We start from the raw sequence: 16454 nt of genomic DNA on the forward strand, positions 1-16454 counted from the left end.
TCACCTGCAGAGAAACACAGAGGACTTTTACTTAGATTATAATGATAGTAAAATTCTGGAGCTGTTTAATGTTCTCAGTTTCATTTAGATTAAATTGAGCCTAACCAATGTCACAGTCTTGCCCATTTTGTATAAATCCACAGAAGTCTTTCCAAAAGACACAACAGTATCCAGCTGTCTTTCCAGGAGCATCACACCCGGCAAATGTTGTTCAGGTAACGAAAGGTTTTTAACCTCAGACTCTGCAATTAAAGACAGATAGGGGGTAAAATTAGCCGTATGCATATCTGCAGCCATTCCTTTTATTCTATTTTAACAAATACAAAAAAAAAAAAAGGCTTTTTATGTGGAATTAATATGAGCATTTACTAACATTTTAAGTTTTGTTTAATTTGTTTATGTCACATAATCCCTCAAATCTGCTGACTCTTTCAAATAGTGATCATGAGCTTCCATTTGAACTTAAAAAAAAACATTTATACATGTATTTATCTTATCGGGTCAATTTGGGACACGAGCTTTTACCACAGAACATGTGACCTTCCCACAATGTTTTTTAATAATGTGACACATCTGTTACAGGACATTGTGTTGAATAAACATCAATAAAAACAGTATCTGGTTTTTTTTCCCACCAGTTATGTTTGACCAAAAAAAAAATTTTCCTGTGTACATTCTTAGTCATTCTGGTAATGGAAAGCCCAAAACGGGCTTAAAGCAGAGTCTACCAGGTTCTGTTCATTTTTCTGAGCATGTTTGTGCAGCTATCCAGGAGACTTGAATTGTTTACCCCTTCCAGCGCAGCAAGTACTGCATTGATGGCTATAAATGAGAAACCAAACAGCTATACAAACATGGCACAGCACAGGAGAGCCAGCAGTGATTAAATTGTACACTTGGACACACTTTTGATGACCAAACTGTTACGATTTTGAAGGAAGCCTTTTTTGTTAAAATGGAAAAACCATCAACAAACAGAAGTGGGAAGATTGCGGTTTTAGCTTACAAGAATCTACCATTTGCTCCTGGAACGAATTCTAATGACAGAGGAAAACACATAACCTGCCATAAACCAGATTTATACTGTGTAAAATACAAATTGAACTACGTGTATCAATCTGGGGAGCCTCCTGTACAAAATGTTTACAAAAAGAGGGACATTCAGTATATTTCTTCCAGCTGATTGGGTATCTGCCTCCTATGTTGAGTTTTTAGCCAATCACAGCAGCAGTAGCAGCTGAGACATATCGCATTTTTGTTTCACTGAGTTAACTGATAAATCAAACTCTTACCGTCCAGTCGTGAGGAACACACAACCAGCTTCACATCCACAAAAACAAAAACATAAAAAAAAAAAAAAAAGAAACAGACGGTATTCAGCTAAAAATGGTGCTGTCCTGATTGTTTTGCTTCATTTTGGTTGATGTCGTTGACGTCATACATATCACTGCATTTCATTGGTCCAAACAATTCCTGTCATGAGGTGAATGAATCTGTTGGCTTCTGGCAAGATGCATTTGTCAACTTACAAATCTCACAACAATTCCTCTGGCTTGCAAGGTAACACTCATCATGATTCAAATGGCCAAACACTAAACCCATACACAACAAAAGGCTTAAAGAACCAAGGTCTATGATTTGCATTTGGCCTAGAATGTACTAAGGAGGATTGACCTCCATACCTCCATGAGATTTCTCTGATTTGAGAATTGACAAAGACTCCTGGAAGGGTGTTGAAATGTTAATCTTCAATTTAAACCCTTGTTTTTTTGGTTTAAAGTCAGAACATTCTGTATTACAGAGAAACAACTGATTCATTATCTTAAGTCCAGTCAGTGCTACTAAATGTGTGCATTTTTATCCTGCCCCCTTAAATACAATAACCTTAACTAAAATCCAATGCAACCAATTGACTTGTCAAGCTACCCACTCACAGAGTGATAATTACTGTAAGAGGAGTGTGAAGCAGTCAGAATGAGAATCAGTTCCTCCAAGTCGAGGTCATGATTCTCAAATGGAAAAAGCTGCTTAGTCTCTTCTCCAGCCTGAAGCTTCCTGCCTAAAGTGGTGGAGTTCATATATCTTGGTCTCCTATTCACAGTTGAGGGGAAAGTGGGAGATTGATAGATGGATCAGTGCGGCTGCTGTTATAAAGCAGATGCTACATCGGTCTGTTGTGGTGAAGAGAGATCTGAGTGAAAATGCAAAGCTCTCGATTTACCGGTCAGTCTACATTCCTACCCTCACCTATGGTCATGAATACTGCATCATGACCAAAGGAAGGCGATTCAGGATACAAGCTACTAAAATTTGCTTTCTCTGCATTGTGGTTGGGCACTCTTTAGAGATACAGTGAGGATCTCGAACATCTGGGAGAGGCTTGGAGTAGAGTTGCTTCTCCTCATCGTAAAGAGTCAGCTGAGGTGGCTAGAAATATATTTTTGCCTCCTGGATGCCTCCCTCAGGAGGTGTCCCAGCCTGTTAAATGGGTCGAAGGCCCAGGAATAAGTCAGTCTGGCTGGGCAGACTAGTAGATTATACCACTGTTGCCTTGCGGAAAAAAAATTCCAGGAGTTGGCATATTCCCTGTGCATGGGTGGGTTCTCTCCAGGTACTCTGGTTCCTTCTCACCTTATATTGCCCTTGGATAGTAGTGTGTGTGCATGGTTGTATGTCCATGGTGACTGGAGATAGGGTCCGAGCCCTTGCCACCCCTACTGCCACCCCACTTGAAACGGTAATTTTTAAATATAATACTTATGAGATCGGCAAAGATTTGCCAGGAAAACCGTAATTTCCGACTGTCCCTGAAGGCAGTCCGATGCAGCAGCAGCCTACATGCTGCTCACTGACGCTGTTCATTGGTTAAGCTGAGATGTGGCTCCTGCTTGATCCAAAACACACCCGCAGCTCTAGAGAACACTATTGAGGAGTTTTGCAGGTATTTACAACATTTTACCGCTCAGCGGTAACCGCTGTGTTACCTTCCTAATGAGAGGCGGCACTTGTCATACATTTCTAAAAAGAAAAAGAAAAATGGTTGTGCACCGCTCCGTAGTGCCTCGTTTATACTACTGCTGATAGATTGTGTTTTAAACAGATTCTTTTAACATATGTTTTAGTGCACATGCTGCCCTGTAATGTTTTATTCATTTGGCCAGGATATATCTCCCAGCTCTTGCTTGAAATGTGTGTGGTAAAAATATGTGAAAAACCATTGTTAAGTTTTATAGTGACTGAAATGTAAGTAGGCTATGTCATATGAAAGCTTTGAATTATAACCTAACTAGTTATATTAATTAATTTAATTAATCTATTTTTATTTTTTTATTATTTAAGCTAGCTACAGAAAAATAAAAACTATAGTTTAAATGATAGTTAAAATAGTGTTGTGCCAAACACTCATGGAGTTTAAATACCAGGCTGTCTTATTTCATGTAGAGCCCAAATGAAGAGAAAAGGAAAGATCTCCCAGTTCTTCTTAAAGAGACAAAAACCAGGGCCAGACCAGGACCAGACAGAGCCCTGCAGCAGTGACCAACCTGGAGAAGCCAGCCAGGAGACACCAGGCCCAAGTGTATCACCAGCAGGTTAGAGGCTGTGACAGAGAGTTATTAAGTAGTAAAATCCAATAAGCCCTAATTCTAAAGGTTAGCATGATGCTTTTTGCATTTTTTATTGTGTCTGTTTATGCATTTCACAATTAAGTTCCAGACAGAGATGAGGGTGATATAGATTCAGAGTCAGACTCTGGGGAGGAAGACAGTGAAGCAGAAGGAAATGGCACTGAACTCCCCCCATCCAGCACAACCTATTGCACACCAAAAGGACCAGTAGGTAGGCACACACTTCCCATGTTATGCTACAGAAACTTAACTAATTACAACTTAACTTATTGAGATGTCTGCCCAAAAATACTCTTAAAATACTTAATATAATTACCTAATATTTATTCCAGACATCTCAAGAACTAAAGCGGAAGGTCCAGCTCAGCCATGTCTGTCAAAGTTCCCAAGAACTCAGCATGGAACAAGAACAAGGGCTTTCAACAGCTCTTGGTACAAAGACAATCCATGGCTTGAGTACTCTGTATCTCAAAATGCCAGTTACTTTTTTGCATGCAGGCATTTCTCCCTCCCTAGTTATACAGAATCATCCTTCACATCTGAAGCAGGTTTTTTCAACTGGAAAAAAGCCTTGTTTAAGGATGCTGGGTTTCAGGTTCATTCAAAATCAGAGCAGCACATAAATGCAATGTATGCCTGAAATGAGTACAAAAGGGTCAATGAGTGAAACAGATCTATTCTTGATGCCTTAAATGAGGGTAGGAAACAGAAAGTTGAAGAAAATAAAAAATACATTAAAACAGTTGCGGAGGTGTTACTATTAACAGCTACTCAAAATATTGCACAAAGGGGTCACAGGGAGTCTGATGACTCTGACAATAAAGGCAATTTTTTAGCCATTTTGAATGAAATTGCAAAGCATGACCCCTTTGTGCAGAAAAGGTTAGATGCACATGGCAATACAAAGTAGACTAGCCACCAAATCCAAAACGAGATTCTGCAGGGATTGGCTGAAATGGTTCAAAAAGAAATCATAGCTGAAGTTAAACAAAGCGAGGTGTTCAGTGTGTTGGCAGATGAGACTAGAGACTTACAAAAGAAAGAACAAATATCTTTAGTAGTTTGTTACTATTACAGTGGTGCCATACATGAAAGCTTCCTTCACTTTCAGTCGGCAGAAAGCTTGGACGCTGAGGGTCTGACCAAAATGATAGTGGGGTGTCTGGAGAAGCATGGTCTGGACTACAGAAACAACCTAGTAGGACAGGGTTATGACGGTGCCTCTGTGATGAGTGGGAAGCATTCAGGTGTTGCTGCACGCATTAAAAACGATGCCAAATTTGCATTTTATGTACACTGTAACGCACACTGTTTGAATCTCGTTCTTGTTGATGTGGTAAAGTCAGTGCCTGAAGCTGAAGACTTTTTTTCTCTTCTTCAGAATATTTATAAATTTGTAACTGGTTCTGCTGTTCACACCAAGTGGCTTGCTGTCCAAAAAGAGCTATATCCACAAGAGAAGCCTAGGGAGCTCCAGAGACTAATAGATGTTAGGTGGGCATGTAGATACAAGGCTTCTGCAAGATATTTCTCTTGAAAATAACAGTGGGGATAGAAAAGTGGAAGCAAAGGGTCTTTTGGCTCAGATTGATTTTCAGTTTATAGCACTTTTAGTTACTTTTTGTAAAGTGCTTGGAGATATCAAAATCCTGTCTGACATGCTTCAATCTAGCAACCTGGATTTATCAAAAGCCGTATATTTAGTTGGTTCCCTGACAGACACATTGAAAAGCTACAGAAGTGAAGCTTGCTTTGGTGAACTACTGAGGGACACTCAAGAACTAGTAGAACGCTGCAAAATAAGCACCCTGCCACTCAGCAAGAGACAGCCTAAGGCCAGTTCCAGGTTTTTGGACTCTCTGGTAATGACTACTGTAGGACAGAGGCACAGTGACCAAAGTAATGAGGATTTTAACAGAGGTGTCTTTTATCAGATACTTGACTGTCTCACAGCTGAGCTTGAGAGGCGTTTTTCACTGAAGAATTGTGAGATAATGCTAGGGGTTCAGTCTCTGGTCCCAAAAAGCCCATTATTCTTGAAAGAGGAAACACTGTATGCTTTTGGACAGACATTTGAGTCAGATCTAGACGATCTTAAACATGAGGTTCACCAAACCAGACGGCTTCTTCTGAGGAGAGAAAAAGGTGGGTTAGAGAGACCCTCTACTTTACTTGACTTTGTTGTGTTCCTGGAACCTTATAAAGAGGTTTTTCATGAGCCGTTTAGACTTTGTAAGATTTCAGTTGTTATCCCAGTCAGTACTGCATCCTGTGAGCGAAGTTTTTCTGCTCTAAAACTGATCAAAAACCACCTTAGAACAACTATGGCTGATGACAGGTTAAGTCATCTTGGCATTCTCAGTGTTGAGTCAAGTAGGGCACATGCCCTCAACATGGATGACTTTGTAAAACATTTTGCTTCTTCCCACCAAAATCGGAGAATTATGCTCTGTTGAACGTATCCTGGCTTTGAGTTTGCAGTATGTTGTTCCCATTCAAAACTTATTTGACCATAGCAGTGTTTCTCAAACCTTTATAAATACCACCAGGGTAATACTGGTCAGCTCTGGTGGTATTGTCTTGCAGTTTACTATTTGGAGCCAGTTTTATTTATTTATTTTTGAGAATTTGTTTTTGGTCATATTCTGGGCTCTGAGTTTACATTTCCATTTTCACTGTTCCATAGTGCTGTTTAATGTCTTGTTTGGTCATGGCAAATCTTTGTTAAATAAACCATTTTAACTTGAGCGTGTGTGAGAAAATATTTTTTTCCTTTCGTTCGTCATTTTTATATGGACCCCTATGATAAAGCCTTGCTCACCCTTTGGCCACCCCTTGAAAAAAAGTCTAGCTCCGCCACTGTTTAAGTGGCTCTTTTGTAACGGCTCAGAAACATCAGCAACATTAATAACAAAAACAGGGGAAAAAACTGAGATGTTTTGCTTTTTTAAACTAGCAAAGAACACATTATTTAAACACCTGCTTTTGTCAAACTTATTGCATTACAGTACTAATTTTTAAGGCTACTTACACTCCGTTGCTTTTTTTTTTGTTAAAAAAGCCCCGTATGTCTGAAGACTTTTTTGGTGGCATTTTTTTTTTTTTTTTTTTTAACCAACCCGTCTACTACTTTTTTATTCGAAATAAAACCTAAAGTAACTGCTGGTTAATATTAATGAGTGCTGCTCTGTGTCGTCTCTCCTCCAATCACGTAGCTACTGTTGACGCGGTGAATAGGGACCGCCAATCATGTTATATCTTAAAGTGACAGACGTGGAGCCATGGACATAGGATCCAATGATGTTATATCAGCAGGCGGGACTCAGGAGCAGCGGGATAGCGAGACAGAAACGCTGACTGAAAACTCTCAGAACACACACAGCAGGGCGCGTCCTGAGGTCACTGTTGTTTGCTAAAGTAAATGAGCCGAACACAGCTGTACAAATGATTGGTGGGGACTGTCCCCACCCATGTCAAAGTTGGTGGGGACATGTCTACACCAGTCCTTCAGAAAGTTACGCCAGTGGGCACCAGCCCTGTCTGACAAGTGGGAGATGGATGGAGCGATTGTGAAAAGTTTAAGGAGTCAGATTATTCTAATATATTTCTCTATGTTTATGAACGAAGGTTAGTACTCAAACACAAAGCATCCTCCTGACAGCATATTTTTTGGTATTCTAAGAAAAACCCCACTGGCCTGAAAACAACATCACATCCTGGCTCACATGGCAGCATCACATTTGTATAAAATTTAGAAAACAACCTGTTATTTTATTCTGTGTAAAGTCAGTCCCTCTTTGAACCACAACTTTCCACAAACCGAAGCTGTTTGGCAACAGAATAGAAACATTATTCAACAAAAATAAATAAACAAACTCTAGATTAAAGTACGCTAACAGTTTTCCTGATTTAATCTTTATAAGACACAGAAAGGTATGTAAAGAACTATTAGGGACCAGGTTAAATCCACTACTGTTTGTTTTGTATGCTCCATTTAACAGTGATTAGGGTGTGTGGAGCCCACAAGGAAACAATTCTGGGTTAGCTTAAACCTTTTTTGGGTTTTGTTTTTCAAGCATGGTCTTTCATTACATAACTTATTATTTAGGTTATAGGTAAAACATGGTGAACATGTTATATAGTGAGAAATGTTAAGTTCCGGTTTGTACTTTAGATGCATTTTTTTTCTTATTTGTTTTGAATGTTTCTGAAAGTAGATTGTGCCGAATTTTGTTGATTCGTGCAAAGCCGCTACGCAACAATCCAATGCTAATAACAAAACTCTAGTGCAAAGACTCATTGTTCCTTGATAAATTAAGCTGGGATTGGGAAGCAGAGAAAAAAAAAAAAAACTTGCTCAGCGATGAAGCAGCTGGTTCAGAAGTATGTGCTCTCAAGCAAAAGGTGCCTCCAGGACACTGAGGCGTGCAGGGAAGATTGTGGCTGATCCCTCACACCCCAGCCAAAAACTATTTCAAACACTTAACTCATGCAGGATGCTGGGGTCCATCAGGACCAAAGCCTTATGCCGCAAAAACAGTTTTTTCCCCTCCACTACCAGCCTTATCAACAAGGCCCAGAGACCACCGTGACACTGCCTCTCCCTCCCCAATTCAGGACCTACAAGCTACAGCAGTGTAGCATCTCCAAACCTTCTGCGTTACATTAACGCACAGTCTATTGTGTATGTAGTATACAGCTATGTATTGCATATTATAAATAATATATAGTATGTTTTATATTGTATATACCAAGATTCTGTATTCTGTGTATATATTTATTTTGTCTCCACCATCGACACCAAGTCAAATTCCTTGTAAGTGCAAACCTACTTGGCAATAAACAGTTCTGATTATGACTGGGTCAATGGAGGCTCGGACTGGTAATCTGTGGTACCGGGCATTTGCCTGGTGGACAGGTCCTAATTTCAGCGTGAGTACCGGCCCTTCTTAATCATACCGGTCCCGACACTTTCTCTCCGGCCGAAGCACCTACCTGTGACAGTAAATAACTCAAGGAGCTCAAGAAATGATGCATGCAGTATATACAGGTGCTGGTCATAAAATTAAAATATCATGAAAAAGTAGATTGATTTCAGTAATTCCATTTAAAAAGTGAAACTTGTATATTATATTCATACATTACATACAAACTCATATATTTCAGATGTTTATTTTGTTTAATTTTGATGATTACAAATGACAACAAATGAAAATCTCAAATTCATCATATCAGAAAATTAGAATATTACTGAAGACCAATAAAAACAAAGGATTTATAGAAATGTTGGCCAACTGAAAAGTATGAACATGAAAAGTATGAGCATGTACAGCACTCAGTATTTAGTTGGGCCTCCTTTGGCCTGTATTACTGCAGCAATGCGGCGTGGCATGGAGTCGATCAGTCTGTGGCACTGCTCAGGTGTTATGATAGCCCAGGTTGCTCTAATAGTGGCTTTTAGCTCTTCTGAATTGTTGGGTCTGGTGTATTGCATCTTCTTCTTCACAATACCCCATAGATTTTCTATGGGGTTAAGGTCAGGAGAGTTTGCTGGCCAATTAAGAACAGGGATACCATGGTCCTTCAACCAGGTACTGGTAGCTTTGGCACTGTGTGCAGGTGCCAAGTCCTGTTGGAAAATGAAATCTGCATCTCCAAAAAGTTGGTCAGCTGCAGGAAGCATGAAGTGCTCTAAAACTTCCTGGTATGTGGCTGCGTTGACCCTGGACCTCAGAAAACACAATGGACCAACACCAGCAGATGACATGGCACCCCAAACCATCACTGACTGTGGAAACTTTACACTGGACTTCAAGCAACGTGGATGAAGTGCCTCTCTTCTTTTCCTCCAGACTCTGGGACCTTGATTTCCAAAGGAAATGCAAAATTTACTTTCATCAGAGAACATGACTTTGGACCACTCACCAGCAGTCCAGTCCTGTTTCTCTTTAGCCCAGGCAAGACGCTTCTGACGCTGTCTGTGGTTCAAGAGTGGCTTGACACAAGGAATGCGACAGCAGAAACCCATGTCTTTCATACGTCTGTGTGTGGTGGTTCTTGAAGCACTCACTCCAGCTGCAGTCCACTCTTTGTGAATCTCCCCCACATTTTTGAATGGGTTTTGTTTCACAATCCTCTCCAGGGTGCGGTTATCTCTCTTGCTTGTACACTTTTTTCGACCACATCTTTTCCTTCCCTTCGCCTCTCTATTAATGTGCTTGGACACTGAGCTCTGTGAACAGCCAGCCTCTTTAGCGATGACCTTTTGTGTCTTGCCCTCCTTGTGCAAGGTGTCGATGGTCGTCTTTTGGACAACTGTCAAGTCAGCAGTCTTCCCCATGATTGTGTAGCCTATAGAACTAGACTGAAAGACCATTTAAAGGCTTTTGCAGGTGGTTTGAGTTAATTAGCTGATTAGAGTGTGGCACCAGGGGCCATCAATTTTGAACCTTTTCACAATATTCTAATTTTCTGATATGATGAATTTGAGATTTTCATTTGTTGTCATTTGTAATCATCAAAATTAAACAAAATAAACATCTGAAATATATGAGTTTGTATGTAATGTATGAATATAATATACAAGTTTCACTTTTTAAATGGAATTACTGAAATCAATCTACTTTTTCATGATATTCTAATTTTATGACCAGCACCTGTATAGCCCTTCCTTGTAATGAAAATCCCTGTGACGGTTGGCTTATGGTGTAATTTTCTATTTCTTCAAGCTGTAAAATCCTTGACACAAACTAAAACAAAACAAAATTTCTTTCTTTGAACCAAACCACGACGTTCCTCTTATATTTGGCAAATTTATGTTCGAATATTTGCAAAAATATGTTGCTGTGAATGATGGGGTCCATTTAATTGCTCACATGCCAGCTAGACTCGCAGTGAATGTTTACACACCACTAAGCTTTTATGGATTCATTCTTGAAGAACTGCCTGTCTGCCTTTAAATTGTATTGTTTTATGTTGGCGTTTTTACAACACTCGGGCTTATGTTGTAGAAGTAGTATGTAGTGACTGCTATCAGAGGTGGACTAACGAGCAGATTGGGAGCAGGTGTGAAGAGGACTCTAGAGGGGACAAACACCAGAGGGCAGCAAAAAAAAAAAAAAACGCTAAGAAATCAAATATGTCCAGAAAACACAACAAAATACAAATAAAACTAGAAAACTTGGGGCAAAGTAAAACTGAACACTCAAAAGAAAACCCAACAGAACCAAGACAATGACAATAAGATTGATAAGTGTAACTTCAGTTTAGTTCAAATAACCCGATTGAACATTTTGAGTTTAAAACATTTAGAGTATGTTGTAAATATTAACCGTTTGATGTGAACACAAATAATACATTTTTGCAACAACAACAAAAAGAAACATTTTATTCATTACTTAGACATAAACTTGCTGTTTCATTACTGTAAAGTAAAAATACTCCCAAATTTAATCTACGGAGGTTCTGAAGTCTTACCTTTGGCTGTAAACACCATCCTAGGAGAATGCAAGTTCCCTTCAGTCCAACAATAAACGAATAAATGAAATATATTCAGCAGCATTAAAGGCCGCATGTTGTCAATGCAGACGCTGAACAGATGCAGTGGATCTTATCCTCCCTCTAAGGCTACGTTCACACTGCAGGCCTTAATGCTCAATTCCGATTTTTTTGTGAAATCGGATTTTTTTGCGTGTCCGTTCACACTTCCAAGTATATGCGACTTGTATGTGATCTACTGTGTGAACTGAATGCGTCCAACCGAAGTGTCCCGCATGCGCACTCGAGGACGCGATGACGTCACACGTAGCAAGCGTCCTCAGTGTTTGCGGAAGTAAACATGACTCGTAATACCGCAGCGTATATTGCGTTCTTTAAGTTCTTCTCCAACAGGAGCAGGCACATTACGAACGAAATCTTTTTAAGAAGATCAAAAAGAAAGACCCTCCCCCGGTTCCGGTAAGACCCTTCGAGTTTGGTCTGAATCGAGCTTTCTAAATATGAATTAAGTCAGCAACCTCACTTTCTCTCCATTGACTGCTCTCTGTGTTATCTTCCGCCATGGTTGTTAGTTTTTCCCGCCTCCGCTTAGTAGGACGCAGATTAGTAACGTTTAGTAATATTTGTCAAGTATCAATGACGTGTAGGTCGGATGAATGCGACCTGGCCGTACAGACACAGGTCGCATTTGAAAAGATCAGGTACGTATCGGATTCAGGACCACATATCCAAGTGGCCTGGGTCGCATTTGAAAAAATCCGATCTGTGTCGTTCAGACTGTCATAAAAAGATCAGATACAGGTCACATATGGGCAAAAAAATCGGAATTGGGTCACTTCAGGCTGCGGTGTGAACGTAGCCTCATTGACACTTCCTAGACCTGAATAGACCAATGAAATACAAGCATGTAGGCTATGTGCGAAGTTTTATGCGTTTTAAAACCAAGATGAGTTTAACAAACAAAACAAAATAACAATTATTCTACAACTGAGCTAATTTCCAACAAAAACCGTCACTAAGTCTGTGTAGAGGAAATGTAAAACCTATTCACTTTAAACCTTTAAATCTGACGTCTGATCATGGAAACACTAGCGCCATCTGCTGGCGGATGAAAGATATACGTGGCTGTACTTCTGAATGGATAGAATAATAAAACAGCAGGTGAGGATAATTACTCTTACCTTACCTTTGTAAACTAGTTTGACTTCAGTTATAGATACTGTCACTTTATTAAATACACAAGTAGGTCCATAAAAACACAATTATTACTCATATTACTGAGAAGTACTGATACTCTAAGCTGAATAAAATGTCAGGCTGCTCTACCCACCATGAGTAACTCCAGCAAACAAAGAACGGAAATGTTCTAACCAGAAACTCAGCAGCCAGATACATTACAGGGAGGTAAAAGTGACACTTTTCACTTGAATAAAATCTTTGTTTTAATGTTATTTTCTGCCAGGCTTTTAGAGATCAAGTGAGTGTGCTTTATCAAATATGAATTACATGCCATAAATAATGGTTTCATAAGGAAAAATAAATCTGTCAAAGACACCAATTCAGAGAAAGAATAAAAAATCTAAAAAGAAATAATGAGGAAAACTATCCATCCATTTTTCATCACACTTATCCCCAGCAGGGTGCTGGTGCCCATCTCCATCTGTCTATAAGGGAGAGACACTCTGGAGAGGTCGCCAGTCCATCGCAGGGCAACACAGAGACAAACAGGACAAACAACCATTCATGCACACACTCGCACCTAAGGAGAATTTAGAGAAGCCAATTAACCTAACAGTCATGATTTTGGAGTGTGGGAGGAAGCCAGAGTACCCAGAGAGAACCCATGCATGCTCACAGAGAAGGACCCCAGGCTGGGAATCCAACCTGGAACCTTCTTGCTGCAAGGCAGCAGTGCTACCCACTGCTCCACTGAGCACCTCATGAGGAATTTGCAGTCATCTGCAGTAAATTTTCTCCAAATGAGACATCATTTTTTTCAGTGGATAATTTATTTAAAAAAGCTATTCTGTTTTAGAGACTAAAGCAGGAGCATTTGCATGACAGTCACCAGTTAAGATGTTCCTCAGTTAAAGTGGAACAATGAGCAAAAATGGGCATTTGGTGACCCAAGTATAAATGATTAAACATCCCAAAGCTTTGAGCAGGATTGTGAGTGCATACAAGACTATGGTAGGGTTAAAGGGCTTATGGAACTCTAAAAGTAAACAAACTTTAACTTTGCTTGTCTAACATTTTTAGTGATCACGTTTATTCAGTAGTTAATAAAATACCACTACAGTATTTCCAAGAAAAAAATTATATCAGTGTTGGAATCTGGAGGCTTGTCACCTTTCTCCACCAGAGGGAGCCTGAGATCTTCCTCCTGAGGGCTGAGCTGACTTCTGCACACCTGTTTCCCATCTGCTCATCTGGAAGCTTTCTTAAGGAGGAGGAGGCTGACACTTCCCTGCCAGAGTGTTTGCCAGTAATGGTACCAGCAAACCTGAGCCAGCTAATTCTGATCTGTTTTCCTGATTTTTTGAGAACCTCTCTGACTCTGTGTTCTTCTGCCTCTCAGATCCTGACATATCTGGTGATCAGTCAACTCCTGGAGAAAACTCTCGCTGCCTGGAACCTGCCTGTCTGCTAGTGATGGGTTGATGAGGCGTCATGAAACGTTTCGACACATTACTAAACTGTATTGATACTGTGTCGATACTGTGTCACTGAATACTGACACCTGCTGGACATTAAAAATCCCTACAGGCAACCTAGTTGACAGAGTTAACTGACACTGATTTGATGACCTATTATATACACTAATATGATGCAATTCATTGTATGATGCATTGTATTATTATTAAAACATATTTGATATTTTAGACACAGTCAATGAATAATGAGAACCTGCATCATAATGTAATAATCTCTAAGTAAACATGTAGTAAATGAAGATGCTTGTTCACTGGTATTTTTTTTAAAAATTTTTTATTCAAAAAAATAAGTTGTTGCAACGTTTTGAAATTCAGTCTGTTGTGCTTTTTTTATATTAGTTCTCCAGCTGTGGAAAACACCCGCTCACACGGCACAGATGAAGCTGGAGTGCACAAAAATTTTAAGGCCAGGCGGAAGAGGTTTGGATAAACTGTCCTTTGGTTTTTCCAATATACGAGAGGATCCTGGGACCTCGCAATATTGCCCTCTGCCATGTATCTCTGCACCTCAAGGATGGCATCAGCTGTGGCACTTTTGGTCTGCCTCCCCACTTCGAGATCAAAATGTTCCCAAAGGTCATCTAAAAAAAAAAAAAAAAAAAAAATAGTATTTTAGTACATGATTTACAAACAACAAAGAAATGATGCTCAATATCATGCCTGAAGTGGGGGCAGACAGCTGTTGTGAAGATGTTCCCGGCTGGGGCTCATTTGAGCTTCCAGCTATTGAGGCACATTCTGTCCGCAGCCTGCTGTACTTCCATTTTCACTCGTTCCCGTTCCTCCTCGCACTTTTTGGCCAACAGTTGTTTGATGGTCTGAAAACCACACCAAGTCAAACCAAAAGAAAATCAATATATTTAAAATAAATTTGATGAATAAACTACCACTTTAGATAATTTCCACACAAACCTTTCTGGTTGGCAAAACATATGAGGGCTCAAGGAGCTGAACCAGCTCCCTGAAGCCTTCATTCTCCACAACAGCGAGGGGCTTGCAGTCCTTTACAATGAAATTAAGCACAGCCTCATCAAGCATCTGCTTCCTGGAAGCTTGATGGTTAAAAATGAGAAAGTGTAAATTATTCAGAATTATCAATAAAATAAAGTCAGTAAGTTGTAAAATACCTGTATACCTGAGTTCATCATGGGTGTATCATGGATTTCACTCTCATGCTTGGCCTTATAATGCCTCAGCATTGAGGAGGTGCTGTTATTTAAATATGCAAGCTCTGTTGAGCAATTGCGACATTTAACCTGCAGAAAATAACACGAACAGTAAACTAAAGGTCACTTTGAAATGAATTTCTACTCAGAAAATCAAGTGGAAACTCTGAGAGGAACAGAGGAAATGACATCAAAGTGGTCCCACACAGCAGAAACCTTTCTTTTTCCTTGAGGAAGCTCCATAATTTTTGATGAATTTTATATTTGCAAAACACGCAAGATTGTTTTGGCAGATGCATCTGGTTGGCAGATGCGCTGCCTTATAAGGGCTTGTCAATCAGTTCGAAACATCGGTCATGTGACCGATACAGGAACTGTTTCGGTCACGTGACTTTTCCGTAGCGATACACACGACGACACAGGTTTCGCTCTATGAGACCGACACATGCGCCGACGCATCGGTGTTGCCCGACCCATCACTACTGTCTGCCCTCCGCCTCAGCCTCTGTCTCCGCCTCTGCCCTCAGCCCTCAGCCTACCGATCAGCCTCTGGGCCCTCAAGGTTCCCCCCCCTGCCGGTCAGAATACCCCCCCAGAATAGCAGGTATTAACCCAAACCGCCGTTAAACAGCAAGTTTCTTGGATCCTCTCTAACCAATCTGTCCTCCTCTAGTTGCTTCCCTCCCGTGACCAGCCTGATGAACCAAGACGACGTTTACATTTCTCTGAAAACATTGTCAATAAACCTTTTAACTTTTCCCCTGTCTCTGGAGTGTTTCTGCATGTGGGTTAGAAGATTAGACCCCAACATGACACTGTGTTTTGTCACCTTTTTGTTTGTTGAACCAAAGATAAAACTGAAATAATCTGAGTTATATTTAACTGAGATCATATATAGAACATTTGTACCAAAGCAAGGCGGCGTTCATAAATCCACTTCAATAAAACCGCTTTAATAAAACTCCTCGTCCTGCCAACAGGCTGTTAATGAATTTGTGGGAAGCACACTTGTGCCATCTGTTGTCTTCCTAAGGTAAGAGCAACCATAAAAAAAAACTAAACAAACAAACAAAACAAAACACAACAGTGCAGCATCAAATAGCCAGAAATATGAAACCAACCCTGAAAAAGACGGTTTGTGGTCCACAACTGATGTTAGTAGCAAAGCTGGTCTTATATAAGATTAATTACAAAATAATATAAATGCTTTTGATAACCTTGGATGGTTGACAGACAGACAGACAGATAAAAATAGAATGTGATTTGTCAAATGAAATTTGAAAATAATGAAAGGGAAAAAAAAGTGAAATTTGATTTTTTTAAAATAAAATAAAAATTAAACCTTGAGGAAAAAGTAATATATAAAATCTATAAAAAAAAAAAAAAGGAAAATTAGGAAAAAATGATTTTAAAGTATTATAACACCTGTATAATCTTTGATTTTGTTCTAA

At 39.7% G+C, this 16454-nt stretch overlaps 1 long non-coding RNA gene across 1 annotated transcript; it reads right to left on the reverse strand.

Moving 5' to 3' along the window:
• Window positions 1–103: 103 nt before the first annotated feature.
• On the reverse strand, window positions 104–11242 carry LOC119797384. The gene is made up of 2 exons (XR_005282580.1): window positions 11103–11242; window positions 104–242 (listed from the first exon to the last, which is right to left on the reverse strand). It is a non-coding gene; the product is annotated as an uncharacterized LOC119797384 (long non-coding RNA).
• Between the last annotated feature and the right edge of the window lie 5212 nt (window positions 11243–16454).

This window comes from Cyprinodon tularosa, unplaced genomic scaffold (genome assembly GCF_016077235.1).
Source record: "Cyprinodon tularosa strain WSP-4 unplaced genomic scaffold, ASM1607723v1 ctg580, whole genome shotgun sequence".
NCBI lineage: Eukaryota > Metazoa > Chordata > Actinopteri > Cyprinodontiformes > Cyprinodontidae > Cyprinodon > Cyprinodon tularosa.